The sequence below is a fragment of the Ictalurus furcatus genome, chromosome 25 (genome assembly GCF_023375685.1).
Source record: "Ictalurus furcatus strain D&B chromosome 25, Billie_1.0, whole genome shotgun sequence".
Classification (NCBI taxonomy): domain Eukaryota; kingdom Metazoa; phylum Chordata; class Actinopteri; order Siluriformes; family Ictaluridae; genus Ictalurus; species Ictalurus furcatus.
Window position 1 is genome coordinate 4,538,359 of NC_071279.1, and position 19,931 is coordinate 4,558,289.

Sequence of the window (19,931 nt, forward strand, 5' to 3'; positions counted from 1 at the left end):
GAAAATCTGTAAAAGATCAAAAAGAGTGTTGGTTAGTTGTTAGCCACAAAATGTGGACAAATGCCTTTGGGCTTTAACTGAGAAATTGTGTTACAGAATCCCAAATTGTGTAATTATGGAAATGTGACCTTCACTCTCCTAATGAACAAAATGGTGCTGTAGACTCACGAGGAACATCTAGCTAACTTGTGAATATTTATTTTCCAGCCTTTAGCACCTCACCGCCAAACTGTTGCACAACCTAATTCATTTAACCCTAATTCATTACAGAGATAGTGGAAAACATTACAACCTACTATAACCCCAATTGTCTCTTTTTGTCACATTAACCTTGTGAAGAACTTTTGACCTCAACGTTACTGAGCTAGCTAAGTTCCATTAGCCACTGACTGTCTGCACCTGTTACCCAGCATTAACATTCACTGAATACATGAAGAAACATGACTCTAATCCATCCTCCTAATGCTAATTAAAAAAGCTTGCCTTGTCAAAAACACTTGCTAAATGTAGTTAACACTAACCCACTCTGTATTGCATCATGGTGAACAGCTGTAATGCTATGTTATCGTTAACTTTCAAAAAGGTAATGGGAATGTCTAACATTACCGCAAGCTGTATGCTAAAGTAATGTTATTAACTCAGCTGAGCGTCTAAGTTAGTGCCAGCATCCAGCTAGCTAACCCTAACTCAGAGCATGGGATTAGATGCAGACGCAGAGAATTATATAATAACCTCAGTCCATATTTCACAGCCAACATAAACACATTACACTAGCAGTGTAACACCATCACTCAGGAAGCAGTACATGATATTCACTGTTGACGCTGTAGCGATAGGTAAAGTTAATTGTCATTGAGTTACTGTTTTCCAATGAATACATTATTAAGATCTCCCTGCCTGAATATCACAAACTTGGCCAGGCATTTTCAGCAGCATTAACGCTAAATAGTGATGAACACTAACTTCCCCGTGTCATTTGGTTTCCTCAACTCAGGACTCCAAGTTCACAATCACAAGGTCAAAGCAACAAACTTTCACTTTCAGGCGAGTTCAGAGTTGAATGAGTACGTCAGCAGTGCAGTTCGCAGCCTGATTGGATAATAATTTAACACGTGTTGTGTTGGTCACTCGTGTGAAATATTTTTATATTTATATTTTTAATACATTTATTGAATAACACAACATGGGTTTAAAATTGTAATAACACAAAACGTGTGTAGGATATTAACACATCCTTTCCCAAGTGTGCATAATAATAATAATAATGTCAGGCTGTCATGATTTAGAGGCAAAGACAGATGCAAGTGCAGATAGAGATTAATAAGAATGAAAACAAACACAAAATGAGCTATGAACACGTGGTAAAAACACTAAGGCAAACAAAGACCACGAAACAAAGACCACAAAACGATGGCAGAGAAAAACAAATGCAAGACAACCAGTGTAGTGCAAACTGTGGCTATAAATACCCATAAGTGCTCGTTAACAAGAATGTGGTCATGTGACATGATGGTGTGGTTCAGTGGCTACTGGGAACTGTAGTCCGGATATCCATGACACAGGTATAATAATAAAAATGTAAAGTTTCTTTTAATGTTATTACACAAGGTCAAGCAGCATGTACTTCATTACTATATTTGCAAGCAATGGATTGCAGCCCAGTTTCAGAACGATTTCCCCTTCTTCCCAAAAAAAATCTATTTCAAAGAGTGTTTTCAGGGCATATCAATAATTTAAGGTTTTTATTTTGTTACTGAGCTGCATGTGAGTAATCCAACCACTCTCTTTCATATAAAATAAAAAGAATGAATTTCTTTGAAATGTTTTAAGAAATCAGAAATGATTGGTAGAGCTGTGACTATAGATCAGAGATGGTTGGTGAGAGTTGAGATTATAGATCAGAGATGATTGGTGAGAGCTGAGACTATAGATCAGAGATGATTGTTTAGAGTTGAGACTATAGATCAGAGATGATTGGTGAGAGCTGAGACTATAGATCAGAGATGATTGTTTAGAGTTGAGACTATAGATCAGAGATGATTGGTGAGAGCTGAGACTATAGATCAGAGATGATTGGTGAGAGCTGAGACTATAGATCAGAGATGATTGGTTAGAGTTGAGACTATAGATCAGAGATGATTGGTGAGAGCTGAGACTATAGATCAGAGATGATTGGTTAGAGCTGAGACTATAGATCAGAGATGATTGGTTAGAGTTGAGACTATAGATCAGAGATGATTGGTTTGAACTGAGACTATAGATCAGAGATGATTGGTGAGAGCTGAGACTATAGATCAGAGATGATTGGTTAGAGCTGAGACTATAGACCAGGGATGACTGGTTAGAGACACAGTTGACCAGAGGAGATTTGTTGAAGCTATGCTCCTCCATCAGAGATGATTGATCGCAACTGAGGTCATCCACCAGAGATAATTAGATGGTTAGAGCTGAGGTTGTACATCAGACATGATTAGTTAGAGTTGAAGCTATGGATCAGATATGACTGGTTACACCTGAGGCTCTGCCAAGGCTAGAAGCAGATACTTCAGATCAAAATGAACAATGTTCTAAAAAATCAAAATGCCTCAAAGCAACCAGAATCTGCAACCAGAAAATTAACATTGTCTAAGTTCACGTTTTAAGGCTTACATTAACTGGCAGTCACATTAACAACATGAAAAGAATATTTTATAATGCATACTCAAAACATTTCTTAGCTAAATCAAGTTAAAACACTCAGGGTTTTCTGGCCAAATCAGAGCTGCTAATTAGAGGTGTCACATCCATAGCTAATAGATGAATTCAAGATTGGTTATGATTGGTTAGAGATTATATATCAGAGATGATTGATGATTGATTAGTTGAAGGTTTCCATGGTAATTTGACTGTGGGACATTCCCTCTGTACAGCAGATGGCAGCAGTGTTGTTTTGTTGGATGTCGCATCTTACTGCTCTGTACATACTGTGTCATAATCCCTCTTCCTTACACACAAAATATGCATCATTACAAATGTGTCAACATTGTCAACACACTGCGGATGTGTTCAGATCTACAACCAATACATTATGTATGCCACAGTGCATTATAATGTGCAGGGCAGTGTGTTGCATAGGTTTATGAAAATTTTATATTTAGCCTGAAGCTATTATGGATGATAATTAGACTTTTTAACTTGGATTCAATTTTGCAGATGTCAATAAAAGACTAACATTCGCAACAACAAGTGACAAAGTGGCAAGCCTCATCTTTTTATGGGACACACAGCCATGAATCTGGTAACACCAACAAAACAACAGCTGACTAGAGACTTTTTTTCAGTTTTGGGTGAATTATTTATGACACACTAAAGCAGCAAATACATAGTAATAGCTCTGGTAAAGTCCTCCTCTGTCCTATGACAGCGGTTGTCTGATGTCCCTCCTGCTCCTAACTGCATTTTGCTCCTATTCAGCATCTGTATTCATTTCATGTTTGTTTTTTTTAAAAACAGTATTAAATTAGGTTTTAACTTCAAATCTAGTTACCACAGAGAAATGTATACATTAAACAGTAATCCATATACAGCTAAGATTTCTTAGGAGAACGTCATTGGTGACATTTTTTGGTTATTGGGGATCGTAATCTTCATCCAGGTTTCTGTAGATCTGCTTTGTGCCGATGTCTATATTTAAAAGTGCTATAAAAATAAAATTGTGACTGCAGCAAACGTTTTGACACCTTATTATTATAAGGTTCTCTCTCCACTTCACTCTCTCATTTTCTCCCCAGAAAATAGGAAAAAAAACCAACCCCAGATTAAAACAAGGATGCTGACACCTGTTTCCTTAAGTGTGTGAAACTGTGAACCTTTTAAACATACAGCAGAGCGTAATGGCTATGCGTTGCAGTGTCCTGTTGTCCCTCTGTGCCATGTTCTCATTGAACTCAATGACAAGGGCTGCATTTGAACAGAGGTGTTCCCCTTACAATTAGAGTGCATGAATAAAAAACAAAAACCCTATGCAGGTCAGGTATGCACTGCTAGCATTGGTTTGCTAACCGCAGTATGATTGAGATGCAGGTTGAACCATACACTGCATCATGGCTTGCATTATTATTCAGAAAGTGGCATACCTAAACGAGCAATTAGCCCACAGAGAGAGATCTGCGGTGTGTGTACTAAATGGCATTACTGAGAACCTGTAATCAGCAAAAGGGGGAGAGAGAGAGAGAGAGAGAAGGATGTGTGTGTATGTGCAGTTTAGTGTGTAGTCTCTGGTGTTTGTGTGGTATAGTCTCTATTGTTCTGATTCACATCAGCCCGCATAGCGAGGCGAATCATTCTCTTTTCAGCTTTGAATAACATATAATACAAAAAAGATTACAAAGGGACACAAAAACTATGAACAATAGAGAAGGAAGAAAATGAGGATATTCTCTCAGTAAAAGGCACCATTTTGCAAAGAAGCGCCTTTAGAGTAATATTTTTCTCTAAGCAAATCCAAAAGGCAGATTGAATCTAGAAATTATCCGGATGATGGATGAATATGACTTAGTGGGTCAGAGTTGTATGAGCTATATATTATTTCTAAATACACAATCACATATGACACATTATAATGTCTGAAAGAAATCAGAAATGCAGCTGTAACACAAGAGAAAGTTTGATTAAAGTTGTGATGTCCAATGTTTGTTCTCTCCACTACGTCTACATTGAAATTCTAACTATGAAGCTCTTACTCTGGTTGCTTTGCATGCTTTTAGGAGCTAACAGTGAAACCTGACTATTATCCCTGATTTGAGATTATTGATTTTTTTCTCCTATTAAACACCATTATACAACAGTTCGTTCTGGTCCACTAATTAGATTGGACAAGAAGTGTTCCAGGTGTGCTTATTTTTAATATAACCACACTGTGGCTTTTCAGTGTTCATTTCACTATATTTTTGCCACATAGAGTAAAATTCCAAATCTAACAATAGTTTGTTAAGCCCAGTTCACACTGCACAGACAGACGCTGACCAATGCCAGTAGACAGGTTTGCCGGGTTTTGTCAGATCAGTGTGTTAAAACCTTTCGCCATCTGTTGTTGTTTGTTTTTTATTTGTTTGTCGGGTTGTTTAATGTCTGAGCAGTGTGCTATGATTTTCCAACAAACTCTGATGTGTAATCTATGTGTAAACTACATACAAATGAAAGCCTGTGCTTAGGTCCTAGATGCACATACTTCTAAATAGATTGGTTATGTGCATTTTCTTTTCTTGCACGTGAGGGCTAATTGCTTAAAAAGTTGGATTAATATAAAATATAATAATATATATATCTATAAATTAAGTTATGTGTAATACAGTGGAATGACACAGGAAAAAAGTACTGAACACACTAAGAAAAAGCAGTTCTAAAAGGCAAGGTAAAGCAAGGAACCAGCTTAAATTCGTAAGTAATTATACCTCCTATCTGTGCAGATTAATATCAGCTGGGTTAGTAAATTGATGGTCTATAAAAAGGCTTTTCGTTACCAAGGTGTCACACAAGAAACATCTCATGATGGGTAAAAGCAAAGAGCTCTCCCAAGACCTTCACAATCTTATTGTTGCAAAACATATTGATGGAATCGGATACAGATGTATTAAAAAATTCTGAATCCTCCAGTAAGCACCATTGGGGCCGTTATCTGCAAGTGGAAGCAGCATCACTCCGTCATCAACCGGCCACACACAGGAGCTCCTCACAAGATTTCTGACCAGAGAGTCAAAAGAATAGTCAGAAGAGTAGCCCAAGAGCCAAGGACCACTCAGAAAGAGCTCCAGAAACACTTGGAGGCAGCAGATGCCATTGTCACAGAGAAAACAATAGGCAATGCACTCCACTGCCATGGCCTCTATGCACGCTAACCCCGCAAGGCTCCATTACTAAAGAAAAGGCATGTTGAAGCTCTTTTGTGAAAAATGGATGACAAGTATCAAGTTAAGCAGCTACCACATGACCTAATAAATACACTTCAGGGAGAAAACTTTTCATTTTAAATAACAATAGCAAGGTCTGTGTTATGCCATAAAGAAAGCGATATACAGTCCCCGCTGAAACGATTGGAATGGTAAGGCCAATTCATTTGTTTTTGCTGTAGTCTGAAGACAGCAAAAAAGAAGACCTAGAAGACTGAGTTTGAGTTCAAAACATGAATATGAGAAGAGAGTTTAGAATTTGGGCTTTACTTCCTGGTATTCATATGTAGATGTGTTAAACAACATAGAACATAGCACATTTTGTATCAGACCACCCAATTGGTAGGCAAGCAAAAATATTGGAACATGAGACTGACAGGTGTTTCTTGTTACCCAGGTGTGTCCTGTTAGATTGATTGTTTAAAAAAAAAAAAAAGCTCTGAACATCTACTCCTGGTTGTATCCTTCAGTTTCACCTGTGATGACTGCATTTGTTGTTAAAAAGGATAAGCCAACATGAAGATCAGAGATGAAGGCTTGCTTCTGGAAAAGGCTCACTAATCTTTATTGCTGACGTAACTCATGATGGTAGCAGCAGAGTGAATATAGAAGTTTACAGGAATATTTTGTCTGCGAATTTACAGAGAAATGCATCCAAATTAATCGGGAGGAAATTCATCATGCAGCAAGACAATGATCCAATACAGACTGCCAACTCAACAAAGGACTTTATTAGGGGAGAAAAGTAGAAGGTTTTAGACTGGCCAAGTCAATAATCAGACCTTAACCCAAATGAGCAGCATTTCACCTCCTGAAGAGAAGACTGAAGGGAGAAACCCCCCAAAACAAAAAACAACTGAAAGAAGCTGCAGTAAAAGCCTCGAAAAGCAATACAAAAGAATGGTAAATGGTCTGCACTTATATAGTGCTTTTATCCAAAGCGCTTTGCACTGTCTCTCATTCACCCATTCACACACACACACGGTAGCAGAGCCACCATGCTAACTTGACATCGGGAGCAATTTGGGGTTCAGTGTCTTGCCCAAGGACACTTCGGCATGTGGAGTCACGTGGGCCGGGAATCGAACCTCCAACCCTACGATTAGTGCACAATCCGCTCTACCACCTGAGCCACAGCTGCCCAAAACCAGCATTTGGTGCTGGGGGGCGGGGGCAGGGGCAGGGGGAGGGGGCAGTGGTGGGATAGCAGTTAAGGCTCTGGGTTACTTATCGGAAGGTCGGGGGTTCAAGCCCCAGCACTGCCAAGCTGCCACTGTTGGACCCTTGAGCAAGGCCCTTAACCCTCTCTGCTCCAGGGGCAGGCACTGTATCATGGCTGACCCTGCACTCTGACCCCAACTTCCTAACGTGCTGGGGTACGCAAAGAAAAGAATTTCACTGTGCTGTAATGTATATGTGATCAATAAAGATTCATTATCTCATTATCTTATCATTATCAATGAGTCAAAGAAATGATGCAGTTATTGCAAGCAAGTATACAACCAAATGTTAAGTGCTATTTACTTTAACGTACTTCAAATCTTATCTGTTCCTATACTTTTGCTCACCTAAAAATTGGATGGTCTGAAACAAAAGTTCTATGTTGTTTAACACATCTAGATGTAAATACCAGAAAATAAAAGCTGAAGTCCTAAACTCTCATCTCTGATCTCAAACCCAAATGTCACAAACAAATGAAATGGTCTTGCCGTTCCAGTAGTTTTGGAGGGGACTGTAGAAAATAGAATTAAATTTTTTTAGAAAACCAGTGTAAAAATGTAAATTATATAAAGTATATAAAAAACTATATTGATTTAAAAAAAAAAAACTACAACAACAAAGACTAAACAATCACCTATTGTCATGAAAAAGATCTTTAAAAATCATTAATGCAAGTAAAGGTCAGGGGTACACTTACTTCTGGGCAGTATGAGTCACTGGAGTGATGTCTTCAGTAGTGTGGGCCTGTAATATATGCATCTATGCTTCCAAGACAACAGGAATACACAAACACCTAAAACTGGGTTTCACTATCCACTGCAGCTCAGACAAAAAAAGAGTTTTCTCTTGAGTCATGGCATTTAGCTTTCCTTCCCCGTGCTATTTTCTGGAGATTTGACCTCTTTCGCTCTTAGCCTGCTCATTAGGAACAGGACCTTTATCACAGTAATTCATGTTCTGAATATAAAGGTGACTCAGAAGGTAATTTGTATTACAAATAAAAGGTTAAAAGTAATTAAACTTTAGAAATGCTGCATTTATTTTGATTTCTTTTGTACAGTATGTGATAATTAATTATAGTTACGCCATGTTAGCTTTCATGTACTGCATGCATAACAAATGGCTTTAAGTATTAAGGAAACAGCCGCTCTTGATGACATGCGTACAGTGTGAATGTCATATTACACATATTACACATATTAAACATATTAATGTATAATAACATGTAGCATCTTCAGTGGCATGTTAAGATGGTTGAAACACCACACTGTAACACACTAGTAACATCAACCTATGACACGAGTTGACTTCTCACGAAAATACAGCACCAACCAACAGTTTAGCTCCAGAATCTCTAAACACATCTCAGATATTTCAATATAAGCATATGTAATGTGTTTCAGGCAGGACTTTCTGTTTAAGAATAATTCTAAGCTATTTTGTAAAAATCCAAAATGGCCCCCTTCACAATTTGGTGAAAGTGGACATTCAGTACACTAATGAAATCCCACAATGCATTGCAGTAGGTAGTATCCAAAAAGTATCCAATCCCTATGCCCTAATTCCTTCAAAGGTTTTACCCTCCAGAGTGAGAGGTTCAAAGGGATGAAGGGTGTAGGGGACCAAAAAAATTGTTCCCTGGAATGCCCTTCTGTGTCATCTTGCCAAGTCAATTAAGGAGGCAGTGTCACAACAGCGCCAGCAGAGGGCGCTGAGGCGACAACGTGTACGAGCGGCTTCAGGGCGCGCACATGCTTGAGATGCGCATGGACAGTACCACTGTGTCAAGTGTTGCCGGCTGTCCGCAATTAAGAGAGTGGTGACTAGTTATTTAAACCCCTCGTGTTGCTGCGCACGTGGCGCAGCATTAACCTGAACTGAATCTCCCCACTCGAATCGGGACTGGACTAAGAGAGACAAAGCTAAAGAGTTGCAGCAAAGCAACACCAAGCCAAGCAAGTTGAGTGTTCATGTCATGCCATAGTTGAGTGTTCATGTCATGCCATAGTTGAGTGTTCATGTCATGCCATAGTTGAGTGTTCATGTCATGCCATAGTTGAGTGTTCATGTCATGCCATAGTCGAGTATTCATGCCATGCCATAGTGGTGCGTTCATGTCATGCCATAGTTGAGTGTTTATGCCATGCCTTAGTTAGGAGTGTTCATGCCATGCCTAAGTTAGATGAGTGTTTCCTACCATAGTTTAAGGAGTGTTTATGACTTAGTTTAAGGAATGTTCATGTCTTAATATAAGGAACGTTCATGTCTTAGTTTAAAGAATGTTCATGTCTTAGTTTAAGGAGGGTTCAGGCCTTAGTTCAATTAGTGTTATCATTCCATTTCCTCTGCTTAAGTATCAAATAAAGGCTTCCCTCCTGCGCTTACTTCCTGTCCAAGTCTCGTTCCGTAACAGGCGGTGTCATTGCAAAATTGTGTACACTGCTTGACAAAAAAAAAAAGCACGCTGAGTGGATGCTGGTGTTTAAGATATATATTTATATAAGCTGCACCCTTTGTGAAACAGCAATTTATTTGTTTTGGTTTGTGCTCACATTTGTAGCACTGTGGCCAATGGATCTGACTTAATTTCTTAATTTTTTACCTTTATAAGCAATTCATTTTGGATACAGTATCTCACAAAAGTGAGTACATCCCTTACATTTTTGTAAATATTTGATTATATCTTTTCATGTAACAACACTGAAGAAATGACACTTTGCTACAATGTAAAGTAGTGAGTGTACAGCTTGTATAACAGTGTAAATTTGCTGTCCCCTCAAAATAACTCAACACACAGCCATTAATCTCTAAACCGCTTACAACAAAAGAGTACACCCCTAAGTGAAAATGTCCCGATTGGGCCCAAAGTGTCAATATTTTGTGTGGCCACCATTATTTTCCAGCACTGCCTTAACCCTCTTGGGCATGGAGTTCACCAGAGCTTCACAGGTTGCCGGAGCTGGTGGATGTTAGAGACCTTGTGCTCCTTCACCTTCCATTTGAGGATGCCCCACAATAGGGTTTACCCTGGAGACATGCTTGGCCAGTCCATCACCTTCACCCTCAGCTTCTTTAGCAAGGCAGTGGTCATTATCATGCTGGAATACTGCCCTGCGGCCCAGTCTCCGAAGGAAGGGGATCATGCTCTGCTTCAGTATGTCACAGTACATATTGGCATTCATGGTTCCCTCAATGAACTGTAGCTCCCCAGTGCGGCAGCACTCATCTTGCCCCAGACCATGACACTCCCACCACCATGCTTGACTGTAGGCAAGACACACTTGTCTTTGTACTCCTCACCTGGTTTCTGCTACACACACTTGGCACCATCTGAACCAAATAAGTTTATTTTGGTCTCATCAGACCACAGGACATGGTTCCAGTAATCCATGTCCTTAGTCTGCTTGTCTTCAGCAAACTGTTTGCGGGCTTTCTTGTGCATCATCTTTAGAAGAGGCTTCCTTCTGGGACGACAGCCATGCAGACCAATTTGATGCAGTGTGCGGTGTACGGTCTGAGCACTGACAGGCTGACCCCCGACCCCTTCAACCTCTGCACCAATGCTGGCAGCACTCATACGTCTATTTCCCAAAGACAAACTCTGGATATGACACTGAGCACGTGCACTCAACTTCTTTGGTCGACCATGGCGAGGCCTGTTCTGAGTGGAACCTGTCCTGTTAAACCGCTGTATGGTTTTGGCCACCGTGCTGCAGCTCAGTGTCAGGGTCTTGGCAATCTTCTTATAGCCTAGGCCATCTTTATGTAGAGCAACAATTCCTTTTTCAGATCCTCAGAGAGTTCTTTGCCATGAGGTGCCATGTTGAACTTCCAGTGACCAGTATGAGGGAGTGTGAGAGCGATGACACCAAATTTAACACACCTGCTCCCCATTCACACCTGAGACCTTGTAACACTAACAAGTCACATGACACTGGGGAGGGAAAATTATTATTATTCATATATTATTAGGGATAGGCCACTTTGAAACTAATAAAGATAAAATTAATTCTTGCTTTAATATTTTCAAACAGATCTGCCTTATTGTTCAATAACGGAAATCCACAAGAATGATATGAGGTGTACATCATTTTATTATTTATTTAAGCTCTTAAATAACGCACTCCCTTCCTGGCTATTCCTCTGCAAAGCAGAAAAAAAGATCAGTTTGTTAATTGGTAGTCAGATAGATAAATTAAAAAGAAAGAGATTCTGGTTGTAAAAAAGTTCATTAAAACTCCAAACATAAAAATGTATAAATGTAGCTTTAATTATTAAAGTATACACGCTTAAAGTTTTTACCGTAAAAATCTACCAGGTTTAATCATATGTATATTTATCATACTCACATTTATAGGTGAAGTTGAACTCCGAACCTGTCACGGCCATTCTTTCCTGCCAAACAAATTAATCCTGCACAAAGAATCATGGGAACAAAGTGTCCATCAGTTGTACCCTTCGAGATCCTTCATTCTGAAGGGCCCTTTGAAGTGGGCAGTTTTGAGCACTTTGGTTTGGAACGACCCTTCAATATGGCTGCCATAATTGTTCTCACGCCGAAGTTCCTTTCGGAGGTGAATTTATCCCGTTTGGAATGCAAAACAAAAACAAACATGACTAACCATAATGCCACAGTGTGTTTAAAGAGGACACGTAAACTATATATTGAATAGGGTTCAGGATGGACCTAATGTCTACTGTAGAAAACACTACATAGATAGCATTAAAGGGTGTGGCTGTCAGGCGATGGCTAATTGTGACGAATGATGCACTTTTGTTTATTACCGGTTACATTTCAAATTTCCACAGAGCTCTTAAAAATGTAATTGTTTTTCCATCTTTTCTGCCTCACTGACAAGATCTAATAATAAACACATTTTGAACTGCCACTTTGAGCTGCTATTTTTTTGCTGAGAGAGCAGATATTCAGTTTTTTCAGTTTTGTTTGTTTAACTCAGTCAACATGTCAAAACCACCCAGTCTGCTTAAGGATACATTTTTCTTGCAGTTTCAACAACAGGAAATGAGTGCAACGGCAAATTCTATATCTGTGTCGAGAGTTATTGGGGAGTTAGACCAAAGAAATCCAAACAGAATGCGTCAAGTAATCTCTCCCAGTTAACTGAGGAAAAATTTTAAGAGTAATTTAGCTAAAAAGTAATTGAAGTACTGTATATTGCACCCAAAGTCTTTTTAAAATGCCAATTCATATTCAACCCTTCATATACTTCCTTCAAAGGGATCTTGTAGAGGAGAATGCAAGTACAGATTTCAGCTTAAATAAGAACCGAACAGTACAGACAGCACAAACTTAAACACCAGAACATGAACTGTGGTTAAAAATGCAAAAGGAAATAGACTAGAGAGCGAAACGTGACAAAAAAAAATGATGACAAAACACAAAAGCTAGACAATAAGTGAGGTGCACGACGTGACTTAAATACTTGTGCAAGCAGTCATGTGATGTGATTCAACGAAGTGCAGTCGCTGATAGGAAACTTGGTCAAGCGCCGATTTTGGTGTAACTCTAATAGTTGTAAAATATTAACAAAAAAGTCTACAATTTTAAAGTGGAACTAGTCCACCTCAAATTTGGGAAGATAAGGTCTAGGGAGCAGAATTATTGCTGCATTCATGCCATGTCGGAATTACCGCAATTACTAGATGACAACCCGGGTGTAAAGTGCATCAGGTAACAATGACATGTTGTTTATTAATAATGTGTTGTTGCAAACATAAACAAACAGATGGTTATGCAACTCTGTGCTAGCTCCATTAAACTGTATTGTATGTCTTTCATCTATTTTCCGATTAATCTTGCATTATTAAGACAATAATAGTCAATTATACTAATTATTACACAGAAATATTATGAGATATTACTGCCGGTTTGAGTGTTTCCGCATGACGTTGCAGCGGTCGGGTGTTACAAGTCGGAGAAAACTCCTAGTTTATGAGTTGTAATTACGAGTTCTACAAGGACGTGAATGCTGTGTACAAGTCGGAATCTTGTAGTTACGGTAATTACAGCATGGCTTGAATGCAGCTTTAACCAAATGGAAATTTTTGATTCTGGTTGATCAAGATGGCCGCCTCCACAACATTACAGTTTCGGCTACACAAACTTTGGGTGGATAAATCAGTACCCTAGGCTCCTGGAACAAGCAGATTTCATGTCCAGGCTTTTAGTTTTTTATTCCTAGATGCCTGGCAGACAAGTAGGTTGAACAAACAGCAAAAGAAAGAAAGAAAAAAAAAATACTCAATTTTTAACCATTGCTAAACAAATGTTTTTATTTGGTCTGCAGCTATGTTTCAACATTCTTTTCACTAAGCTCCGATGCAAAACTGAATAAAAGGCTGAATGAAAGGAAATATTTAGTTTATAAAATGTGTGTCTAAAATGTATGCAGTAGTGATTTCCCTATGGTATAAAGACCTTTACAAATACTCATGTATGGATAGACACACACACACATACACACACACACACACACACACACACACACACTAGAGGTGAGTGAGAATGGGGAGATTATTAGCATTAGCAATAGCATATCTGCCCAGTGGTGTGTGGAGATGATGTCCCCGTAGGATAGACATCCATGTGAAGGACATCCAGGAAAGGACAGGACGAAGGAAGAGAGGAACGGGTGGAAGAGGGACAGCAGAAGAGGTAACTAAATATATTTCTCATGAAAAAACAACCTATTTATTACGGTTTCTGCTTCAGCACCACCTTGTCCTTTCTCCCTTCTCACATGTGTGTAGTTCTTCTAGTTCTGTCATCATCCCTATCTGTATACTTAAATCTGTCCTGTATATCTCTTTGTGTAGCTTGTCATGGTGTAGTCCTGCATAGGATTCTTGTCATGGAGAGTGTCTAAAGTGTTACCCTAAAGAATAACTCAAGCTTAATATTCATATAAACAGCTATTATAACAATCATTTCCTGATACCATTCTTCTGCGTTCATCCATCATTCACTAGAATTGAAGCCCAGCCATGATGTCATACAGTACATGGTTCCAAAGTAAAAGAATATAACCTACACATAACTGCACATAAAACAGGAACATATCAGGGTTGGTTAAAATGATGTGTTAAACAAAATAATAAATAAATAAATAAACAAACAAACAAACAAGACCAATTCCTTATTCTAAATGATTTGCACAGAGTATTCACAAATCTGGCAATACTTTTAATCTTTCAGCCCACTTCTTACAAATGACCTGCAGTCTAAACATTAGGAATGCGTGAGCAAACATACTCTCCTCTTTATTGCAGGGAAGAAAGCTGAAAACATCACTCTAGGAAGATGTACTGATAAGTTTGAGAATGAATGAGAATTGGAATCTCTCAATTGGTCAGTTAGACTTTGCAGGTACTCAGAATTTGTGTTGGTAGAGGACACCGGAGTACCCGGAGGAAACCCCTGAAGCATGGGGAGAATGTGCACACTCCTGCGTAGGCAGGAATCATAACCCCAACCTTGGAGGTACGAGGCAAATGTGCTAACCACTAAGCCACCATATACAGCTAATGCGAAATGTGAATTTAATAATTAAAATTTTATTTGTAGGCTTGATTTAAAGATTAAAATATGTTAAATGATGTAGAACGTGTATCATTACAGTTTACATGAACATGATATGACATAAGTAAAGATAATGTACTTTGCATGGCACTGTAGCAGCTAAACCCATACAATGATAGCTTAGCTGTGCCTCCCCTTGGCTAGCAACACCAAACTAGACTAGTTAGCGAAGTCATATATATTTTATTTAAAAGTTAGATATATTTTATTTTATAGTAAGTTTTATGATAAATCCAACTTTTTCTGATCATGTCATACATTGACACGCACTAAAATACCTAAAAGAACTATGAGTTTCACTTTGTAGTGTATTTTTGTAGGATTGATAGGTTTTGAAAGTAACATGAAAGTAAAGTAATTAGTAATCTGATAACTTTTTACATGCAGTAATCAGTAATGTAATCAAATTACAATTTTAAGGTAGTAATTAGTAATCTGTAGTGGATTACTTTTTTTGAGTAACTTACCCAACACTGCTCAGGATAGATACTGGATGGAATGCCTGACTATCACAGGGCACTATGTACAATTGTTCACACACTCATTCACACACTCTAAAAAACACTGGGTTAATTTTAGCCCAACAGCTGGGTAAATATAGAACAGAACACATTTTGGGCTAAACTAACCCATCAAGTTGGATTGTTAATTTTAACCCAGCAAATGTGTTGTTTTTCAACCCAAAGAATGGTTTCATTTTTACAACAATGCTGGGTTAATTTTTTCATAAATGGGATTTTTACCTTTTGAAAGTATAAAATACACCACATTATAAACAAATATGTCAGCATGGTATCTCCTTTATTTATACACAAGGAGGTGTTGAGAAATGTATTGCTAGAGCTGCTAAAGTGGTGTTTATATACAGACTTTGAAGTACATGATTCAAATAAGTCATATATTTAAGACAACAACATCAGATTTTGATCAAAGGAGAAGTTTAAACATCCAAAAAAACTGAGTAACCAACTTACGATCCAGTGGGCGTTACAAACAAGTAAACCAAAGGTAATGAAGATAGCGGTGCATTTAATTTCATGTAAACTGGACTGATATAACACATTTTTGCTTTTTCTAGTGTACAGTAATGGTTTTATGGATAAATATATTGATACGAATCTTGTTTCTCCAAATAAATCTAACAGTCTGTCTGTGGGAAAACTGCTACCTCCACCTGAGGAGAATTCAAACAGTCCGTACTGAGTTGATTTGACCCAAGGAGCTGGGCTGAGGTGTTGGGGTGGGGGAGGGGTGTGTTGATTCAACTGTCAGTGAAAATGACCCAGTCACTAACCCAGTAGTCATGTTACACAAAACTACCCCAAAACTACGCAAGACTGAGAAAATAACCCAATTAAATGAACCAAAATGCTCAACCCAACGTTTGGGTAGAAAAAATAACCCAGCATTTTTTAAAGTGCACCTGGGGTTAATTAAGCAAAGCCAATCCAACTATCGGCATGTTTTTGAACCGGAGGAAACCGGGGAACCTGGAGAAAATCCATGTCAACATGTGTATCTCCACAAAGAGTCTCCTAAAAGACCTGAGCTCAGAAACAAACTGCTGACAGTATGAGGCAACAACGCTACGCACTGCGCCACCATGTGGCCAATTAACACATCATATACCATGTATATGTACAGTATCTCACAAAAGTGAGTACACACCTCACATTTTTGTAAATATTTGATTATATCTTTTCATGTGTCAACACTGAAGAAATGACACTTTGCTACAATGTAAAGTAGTGAGTGTACAGCTTGTATAACAGTGTAAATTTGCTGTCCCCTCAAAATAACTCAATACACAGCCATTAATGTGTAAACCGCTGGCAACAAAAGTGAGTACACCCCTAAGTGAAAATGTCCAAATTGGGCCCAAAGTGTCAATATTTTGTGTGGCAACCATTATTTTCCAGCACTGCCTTAACCCTCTTGGGCATGGAGTTCACCAGAGCTTCACAGGTTGCCACTGTAGTCCTCTTCCACTCCTCCATGACGACATCACGGAGCTGGTGGATGTTAGAGACCTTGTGCTCCTCCACCTTCCGTTTGAGGATGCCCCACAGATGCTCAATAGGGTTTAGGTCTGGAAACATGCTTGGCCAGTCCATCACCTTCACCCTCGGCTTCTTTAGCAAGGCAAAAGTCGTTATCATGCTGGAATACTGCCCTGCGGCCCAGTTTCCGAAGGGAGGGGATCATGCTCTGCTTCAGTATGTCACAGTACATGTTGGCATTCATGGTTCCCTCAATGAACTGTAGCCCCCCAGTGCCGGCAGCACTCATGCAGCAACAGACCATGACACTCCCACCACCATGCTTGACTGTAGGCAAGACACACTTGTCTTTGTACTTCTCATCTGGTTGCCGCCACACACGCTTGACACCATCTGAACCAAATAAGTTTATCTTGGTCACATCAGACCACAGGACATGGTTCCAGTAATCCATGTCCTTTGTCTGCTTGTCTTCAGCAAACTGTTTGCGGGCTTTCTTGTGCATCATCTTTAGAAGAGGCTTCCTTCTGGGACGAAAGCCATGCAGACCAATTTGATGTAGTGTGTGGCGTATGGTCTGAGCACTGACAGGCTGACCCCCCACCCCTTCAACCGCTGCAGCAATTTCCCAAAGACAACCTCTGGATATGACACTGAGCATGTGCACTCAACTTCTTTGGTCGACCATGGCGAGGCCTGTTCTGAGTGGAACCTGTCCTGTTAAACCGCTGTATGGTCTTGGCCACCGTGCTGCAGCTCAGTGTCAGGGTCTTGGCAATCTTCTCATAGCCTAGGCCATCTTTATGTAGAGCAACAATTCTTTTTTTCAGATCCTCAGAGAGTTCTTTGCCATGAGGTACCATGTTGAACTTCCAGTGACCAGTATGAGGGAGTGTGAGAGCGATGACACCAAATTTAACACACCTGCTCCCCATTCACACCTGAGACCTTGTAACACTAACAAGTCACATGACACCAGGAGGGAAAATGGCTAATTGGGACCAATTTAGACATTTTCACTTATTGGTGTACTCACTTTTGTTGCCAGCGGTTTAGACATTAATGGCTGAGTGTTGAGTTATTTTGAGGGGACAGCAAATTTACACTGTTACACAAGCTGTACACTCACTATTTTACATTATAACAAAGTGTCATTTCTTCAGTGTTGTCACATTAAAAGATATAATCCAATATTTACAAAAATGTGAGGGGTGTACTCACTTTTGTGAGATACTGTGTGTATATATATATATATATATATAAGCAAAAACGCACACACACACACACACACGGATATTCTCCAGTATAAGGGGGAAACAATATCATTTGCTAAGTAATCACCCTGTTAAACCCGTAAACATGATCTCAGTATAAATACATCTGTTCCTGGAAGGCCCCAGAGTTTGTTAGACAACATAAATAAACATACAACATCATGACGAGTAAGGAGCTATCAAAATACATCCGGGACAAGTCCTGAAAAAATATCAATGGGGGCTTTGATTATAAACATCCCATGGAGCACCATTAAATCCATTATGATAAACTGGAGAGAATATGTCACAACTGCAACTCTGCCTTGAGGAGGCTGTCCACCAAAAGTCAGTGATGATAAAGAGGGCATTAGTCAGAGAAGCAGCAAAGATATCTGTGGGTATTTGTACATTTGTGATGTTGTGCAAGAAGGACTAGTTCAATGTTGGCTTCTCAATTAATCCCAAATGCATTCAAAGGTCAGGGATCTGTACAGGCCACTCAAGTTCTTACACACCAGCCTTGGCAAACCATGTCTTTATGGACGTCATTTGGTACACAGGGGCATGCTCATGCTGGAACAGATTTGGGCTAGGCACCTTGAATGGAAATTTTTATACTACAACATACACAGGCATTCTAGACAATTGTGTGCTTCCAAATTTGTGGCAACTGTTTGAGTAGTGCCCATATTATAGTGCATATCCCAGCCAAATGTGGTTTTACCAAGTATGGCTTTGGGGGCATATACTTAAATATATAAATATGATTCCAAATACTGTATAAACTTACTGTCCACTTTATTAGAATGACCATAATACTGGGTAGGTCTTTAGACTACAGTATTATCTGAAGTTTGGTTGGCTTCTGGCTTTCAGCTCACTAAGAGCAACCATGGTGCCATCTCTTCATTTTCTCCCTTGCACAGGTGTAGAGCCGTGATGTTGGTCTCATTCAGCAGTTTCTAATGCTTCAGCTGCTGCTGTCATTTTAAATCCCCTTTCCTCACGCCCTTGTTCATGTTCCCTTGCGCTTTCATCCTTTTTTCCTCTCCACTTTCCCATAATCCTGTCATACTTTGCTTGTAGTGTCAGGAGTCCCAATGAAAATGGTCAGCCATTCTGTGTCCTTTTCCTCTCTACATCTGTCTTCACAAATCCTTTGGTTGATATGGTATTCTGTCTTCCCCTCTCCTCCATATCTCTCAGTCTGTTATCAATGTGTGCGCCCCAGCTGGATGCCCTGATTTCACGCTATTATATTGCCTGCACTGATTGCACTCTCCAATTGTCATCAGTTGTCCTGATTGATGAGGTCATGAAGGGACAGGAGGACTGTCATTTTACTGTGGGAAACCATGTATCTGTAACAGCAGGACCCAAGACCAATTATCAGCCTCGTCAAGTTCTCCAAAATCAAACCAAGTGGATCCAAGTCATTAACTATATTAGGAAATACAGTATCTCACAAAAGTGAGTACACCCCTCACATTTTTGTAAATATTGGATTATATCTTTTAATGTGACAACACTGAAGAAATGACACTTTGCTACAATGTAAAATAGTGAGTGTACAGCTTGTGTAACAGTGTAAATTTGCTGTCCCCTCAAAATAACTCAACACTCAGCCATTAATGTCGAAACTGCTGGCAACAAAAGTGAGTACACCAATAAGTGAAAATGTCCAAATTGGTCCCAATTAGCCGCCACCCCCCCCCCCCCCCCCCGGTGTCATGTGACTTGTTAGTGTTACAAGGTCTCAGGTGTGAATGGGGAGCAGGTGTGTTAAATTTGGTGTCATCGCTCTCACACTCCCACATACTGGTCACTGGAAGTTCAACATGGCACCTCATGGCAAAGAACTCTCTGAGGATCTGAAAAAAAGAATTGTTGCTCTACATAAAGATGGCCTAGGCTATAAGAAGATTGC